General features: G+C 42.6%; 1 pseudogene; it reads right to left on the bottom strand.

Annotated features, from left to right (window-relative positions):
* Nucleotides 1-1,074: 1,074 nt before the first annotated feature.
* Nucleotides 1,075-2,255, bottom strand: LOC126015687 (voltage-dependent anion-selective channel protein 2-like; annotated as a pseudogene).
* Between the last annotated feature and the right edge of the window lie 4,275 nt (nt 2,256-6,530).

The following is a 6,530-nucleotide window of genomic DNA, read 5'->3' on the forward strand; positions in this document are numbered from 1 at the left end:
GCGTATGTCCCACCCCTAAGGAAGTAGTCACTACACCTTCCCCCCTATAGTATATAAGGAGGGATGTAGAAAGCCACGAGGTCCTTTGCCTCTGTTCGGTTTTGAATACGCAAGGTACCCTGGCTGGCCAGAATAAAGACCCCACTTGAGCTTTTGCCAGAGTAACCGTCTTTTCATTTCTCCACATCGGAGCAGTTTCTGGACTGCCAGAACTTTCATTGGTGAGCCAGCCAGGAGTCCTTGAGCTTTCTGGAGCAGGGTGGTGAACAGACTACTCAGTGGGTCCTAAGCAGTGTGTCCTGTGTTGTTGGTTGTAATTTGATGTGTGTTGGAAATAGAAATAGGGAAATGGTTGTGTGATCGAAGGCTAGAGAGTGTCCACTCAACGTGGATTCTGGGTGGAATTAAGAGTTCCCTACTCAACATGGAATCTGAGTAGTAGCAGACTTTGACTGAGGGTTCGAGTCACCTACTCAATGAGGAATTCGAGTAGTAGTGAGCTGACGGGCTCTGTGCTATAGGTCACGACCCTGGAGGCGCCCCAGGAGGTTGTTAAAAACAGTGGGAAGACGAACGTTCCCAGGCTGCTGGGAGAAATTGTCTGCCTGTGATTTGTGGAGCTCAACTAGATTGGTTGTTATTGGCATTGACGTCTGTCTTGGATTTATTGTTGGTATTTACAGTTGAGAATTAATCTGTAAATTTTTTAAGGCATATATCCTTATTTTATTGTAATCTAAAAAAAAGCTCATGGAGTTAAGTCTAGGGTCACAAAGCAAAGAAGTCTATGGCACAGATTTAGATAGGTGTAAAGAGCAAAATTGCTCATTGAAAAATAAAAGGATTACCTAGATACCAGGGATACTTGATTCTAGCTGGCAAATTCTGCAAATACTTGGGAGTCATTCATTGTACTTATTTTATTCATAATTTGTAATAATTAAGGATACCAAAAGTAACTAATAATGGCTGAACAGAAAAAAAAAAAGCCTCATCTTAAATTATCCACTGATCCATCTCCTTCAATGGCAATAGTCAATGTTAAAAGGAACATAAAAACAAACATGCACACAATTGCACAGTTTTCATAAAGGTCTATTTCATTATTGGTGGGCAGCTCATTGAATAGTTAAATACATTTAAATAATGTATAGGTGACTGCATGGCGCAGCATTGGTAACTAGGTAGGTAACCAATTCAACTAGAAACCAGCTAACAAGTAGCCTTCTAAATATTTAAAATACAGTTCTTATTTAGATCATCCTTTGTTTGATCACCTTCTTTGGGGGTGGGAGGGAGGGGAGAGAGAAGCCTGCTGGTCACAATGGAAATATATTAAGGCCAAATCTGACATCATTTCCCAGAGGTTTCTTGGGCTGGCTTAAGCCTCCAGCTCCAGGGCAAGCCCAAGTTTGTGGCCTCCAGCATTAATGCTCTTCCCATCTACCAGAGCAGACAGCATGAGCTTCATACCGGGCCTCAGAGTCTGAGTGTAGTCTACTCCAATTAAACTAGAGTTGTTGACTTTTGTGGAAATGGAAGCAGAGGGATCCAACTGGTATTTAGCTGCGATGCCAAAGCGAGTGCAATTGGTACCTGATGTCCAAGCAAGGTTTACCGAGGTGTCAAGATCTTCGCAGACTTTCTGATAAATTGATCCTCCAAATTCTGTCCCATCATTGACATTGGTGTGTAGCTGGAAGTCCCCAGTCCTGTAGCCCACTGCAAAGTTATTCCTTGTCAGCTTGGATTTGGCACTGTCAAAGGTCATCTGGTAGCCAGCAAGCCAACCCTCATACCCAAACACGGCTGAGCCATGAATCGCGGGCCCAGCAAAGTCAAAGTCGATGTCACAGCCAAGGTTTATACATTCCCGTTTATAAGACTTGATTTTTTCCACTTTTCTTTCCCGTGTTTGGTGAAAAGGTGGTATCAAACGTCAGTTTCAAACCCTGACATATCTGGTCTTCAATCGCAATTTCCGTCCCTAGAGTGTTATCAGTGTTCCATTTCTCTGTGAAAGTCAAGCCATATTCACACCACTTGTATTTGGTTTCCAAGGTCCCAGTTACTTTACCAGTATCTGTATTATATGAGCCAGATGTTGAAAATTCCACACCACTGCAGGACTTTGTCTTCACATCCAACTTCACCAACCCAAAACCAAATCCTTTGTTGAAAATGTCTCTGGCAGCTTTGCCAAGGTCACAATATGAAGAAGGAACACACATCTGCTGTTTGCAGTAGGCCGCCATGGTGAGGCCGCTGTCGGAGGGCGACGAGATGATCTGGCGGGAGGGTCTCCTGAAGAGGGGCGCGGCCTCTTGAAGCTGCAAGCGGCTCTCCTGCGGCTCTGGGCGCTAAAGCTGCAGCGGATGCGGCTGGAGGGCAAAGTGAAGGAGACCTAATCTGTGAATTTTACAGTTGTGCTTCTGAATGTTCCTTTGACAAGTTGGATTCCTTCCCATTTTCTTTTTCTATGGTTGTATTTCAAATTGCACTTCTCAGACAGAAAATTTCGATACTTTTATTGGGTTGCTTGCCCTTCATATTGTCATAGGTCTGGAATATTTTTCCTCCTAGTGATTTGCTGTATTAGCCACTGTGATAGAAAATTTCAAACTCGCTAGAATGAGGCAAAGTCAATCCACCCCACTTACTCTGACACTAGAACATTGGGCAGAAATTACTTGAATGCATTGTTCCAGTGTGGCACCACTGTTTGTCTGTTTTTTGTCTGTGGTTCTTTGTGTTCTAAGTTTTCTTGGTCTGACCATGGGAAAAAAACTCTAGGGGCCACCTCTCCTCAGGTCAGAAATTGTGTGTTAAGCCAGCTTTGTTATTCTAGGGACATGGCAGAGGGTGTCGGAGATAGCAAACCCTGGATTTCTCAATGGCCATCGGGGATAAATTTTCCCTGGAGAATTTCTGAACTTTGCGATCACCCAACTTTCCTGCCATGTGTTAAGGCCAAAAAGAAATGGGAGCAACTGGCAGCTTTTTTTAGCTAAAGAAAAAAAAATGCTTTTTAAACTCTCCAGCCTGAAGGAATTCACTGAGACCCCAGGGCAATGGCTATTGTCCTCCCAGACTCACCTGGCTGGAAAATGTGGGTGTAGGCAAAGTAATCCCAGAGAGTGTTTTACATATCAAAGAAAAATTTAGCTAATGGTTTGGAAGTCAGGAAAAAATTTTGAGCTTGGGCTTAACACATTTAAATTTCTAACTTAAAGGTTTCTTAAAATGAACAATTGGAAAAAAAAAGGATGTTGCAGATTATTGTGGTTGGCTTTTTTTTTAAACAATATTGTTAACTTTGTGGATGCATGTTATTGTTACAGTATCTCAATTCCATGTCAAATTTATCTCATCAAACTTAGTGGTGGATTTTAAGGTAGCTTAATGTAAAAATCTTAATGGTACTAGGTTGTGAATACCTAAAGAAAAAGGAATCAATAAAATCTGGTCCTGCTAGGTGCAAAAATATTCAGCAAAGTAATTCTAAACTGGCAGCAGACAATTTAAAGCTCTGTTCCTAGGGCCCTAATGTTAAGTTCTAGTCTGAGTTTGGTGCACATGGAGGTTTTTAGCAGCAAAATCACTCCCAAAGGATGAGTGGAGAAGTTGAAGAAGAAGAAGAAGAAGAAGAAGAAGAAGAAGAAGAAGAAGAAGAAGAAGAAGAAGAAGAAGAAGAAGAAGAAGAAGAAGAGAAGAAGGAGCCGGACAGTAGGGCATTTGCCTTGCATGCAGAAAGGAAAGTGGTGCAAAGGAAATTAAAAATGTGTACTAGGAAAAATATGTATAATCAAACTAAATAATTATTGATATGCCTTTAGGTTAATGTAAAAGAAGTGTAAATGTTTTTGAGCATGTACTGCCAGAAGTAGTGAGCATTCATTCTTTCTGGTTTTCAGAATTAATTTGTGTAACATGAATTGCTGGTGTCTTCTGCCTGTAACCCGAGGCCAGAAGACTGACTAAACTTCTATATGAAGAGTTAAGCATAATTAAAATATTATTTTACAATTTTTCATTATTTGCTACCAAGAACATTAATATTTGTATCACAAGAGGCTTTGTAAAAATGGTCATGGTTTTAAGAAAAAAAATATAAAAGATTTCATTGTAGAAAAAGATTCTAGAATTTTCTGAGTAATTTAAGTAATATTTGCTTTTTCTCTTCTCCTAGAACCTTTTAGTACCATTTTATGTCATGGCATCATGTTGCTTTGCACAAGATACAAGCAGATGGCTTTCCTCTCTGCATGAGGAGTGATCCCCATGCAGACAGAAAATCCTAAAATTAAAGCCCTCTTTCAGAGGAATAATTGTAGTTGAGGTGGTGTGACAAGCAGGCACCCTTAAGTATTTGGCTGTAAAGACTGGAAAGAGACCTAAATGAATGGCCTAAGTAAGGAAATTGAAGATTTCCTAGAAGATTCTGGAGCAGCACTAACTGACCACAGCCTGTGGGCCCTGCTCTCACCCTCCATCCTCAATCTCAAGAGAAAAAGGATTCGAGGTCAGTCTCTTCCAAACCTGAAAAGGAGTGGAACAGACAGATCACCTCTGAAAATTCCTACAGAGGGTAAGATGCCCACGGCCAGCCACATGATCCTCATGCTGAACTGACCAACTCATCAGCCAAACCTGAGTGACTATGACATGATAAACCTATTGTGTCTACAACCTATCCTCAGAAAAGCTCTGTAAGTAATGGGGGTATCCCAGATGGAGATTTCTCCAACAGTGCTGTATATGTGCAAAAGAAAAAGCCAAGTTATTCAAACACCTGGTAAGGTACAAGGTAAAGGTGGAGAGAAAAACATTATGCCTATCTATCCCAGAGGTTGAAGCAGGTAGCAAAAATAAACCAACCCTAACATTTAATAAAGATGGGTGGTAAAAGGGAAGGAGGAAAAATTATGCTTCCCTTGGTAATGTTAAAAGTAAGACAATTATTACTAGATATGATATTTCTTCATCTCTGTCTAACCCAGTGCAGGAAAGGCAACTGGAGTTTAGGGCTCTATTGTTCTCTCCATCCCAACAGCTGTTTAAGTTGCAGGATTGAAGAAAAGGAAGCAGAAACTTCCTTATCTTCATGGTGGAATTCACAGCCTATAAGAAGAAAACCCTGAAGATCCAGCTGAGTCAGCTCATAGAAACAGAACAAAAGTCCTAGTCTTCCTACAGCAGCAACCATATGGCGCCCCCCCCCCCCGCCAGTGCAAATGCTTTCTGAGACTTATGATGTTTTTCTCTCCCCCTTCCACTCCCCTAGCAGCCCGGCCGGGTGTCATTGATGCCCTACAAAGCCAAGTCTGAAAGGAACTCAGATAGGCATATAAACCCCAGAAGCCGGGAGACGAGATCCTGGTAAGATGGCACTGCTTGCAGACACTAGAGCCTACATGGAAAGGACCTTATGTCATCCTTCTGATTACCCAGACTGCTGTTAAGGTGAACAGCATGCTTCCTGGGTTCACGCCTCCCATCTAAAACCTGCCCCTGCTGATCTCAACCATGATGAGTGGAAAGTGGAGTGCACTGAGAATCCCCTCAAGATTCGGGTCCAGCGGGCACACTCTAGCCCTGATGTGCTCACTGACTCTGGCAATGCTCCCCCTGGCACTTGCTGAGGGAGGACTCGATCAGGCTGTACACCCGAATGAACTGGTAAAAAGACTATATGGAAACCCCTGTGACTGCAGGGGTGCAACAGACCAGGAAAGAAAGAAGAAGGCCATAGACTGGTTAAATCCGAATACTCAGAACATCCTAGAAAAAACTCCCAAACTTCTTAACTGCTGATTGTTGGCTTTGTATGAAAACGGGGGAAAATTGGCCTCTGGCTGTCCCTGTCCAACTAGGTAATCTAACCTTTGCTTCTTTTAGTTGTAAGGTAGTCCCTTTTAGCTTTGAATCTTCTGTTTGCTATTCACATAATGGCACTGAATCTGTAGACATGGGTCAGGTAGGAACTGCTCAGTGCTCAGAAGTCCTACCTGTCCCCCCACCCCAGTCCAGGGTGCTTACCTCCGGGATGGGTATGGATATGTGGGGGAAAATTTGGCTTACTCTCTTTCACCCCAAAACTGGACTGAAATTTGTGCCCCAGCATTAGTACTTCCCAACATTGACATCATTCCAGGGACAGAGCCCATCCCTCGGCCTAGCATAGATCTCTTAGGCGGGACTCATAGGTCTTGGTGAGCCATGGTGTTCCTGCCCCTACTGGTAGGGCTCAGGAGTAGCAGGTGGATTGGCAATTGAGGGAACAGGGCTAGTAATATCAATAGATAGGTATGACAGACTCTTGCAAAAGTTAATTTCAGATGTGAAGATGGTATAATGATCTGCAGGACCAGCTCAACTCCGTGGCTGAAGTAGTATTACAAAACAGGCGAAGGTTAGATTTAATCTTGGCAGAGAAAGGAGGGCATTGTGTGGCCTTGCAAAAAAAAAATGTTTTTTATACTAACAAATCGGGAATAGTGCGGGACAGAATCAGACACCATTAAGAGGAG

The sequence above is a fragment of the Suncus etruscus genome, chromosome 8 (genome assembly GCF_024139225.1).
Source record: "Suncus etruscus isolate mSunEtr1 chromosome 8, mSunEtr1.pri.cur, whole genome shotgun sequence".
NCBI lineage: Eukaryota > Metazoa > Chordata > Mammalia > Eulipotyphla > Soricidae > Suncus > Suncus etruscus.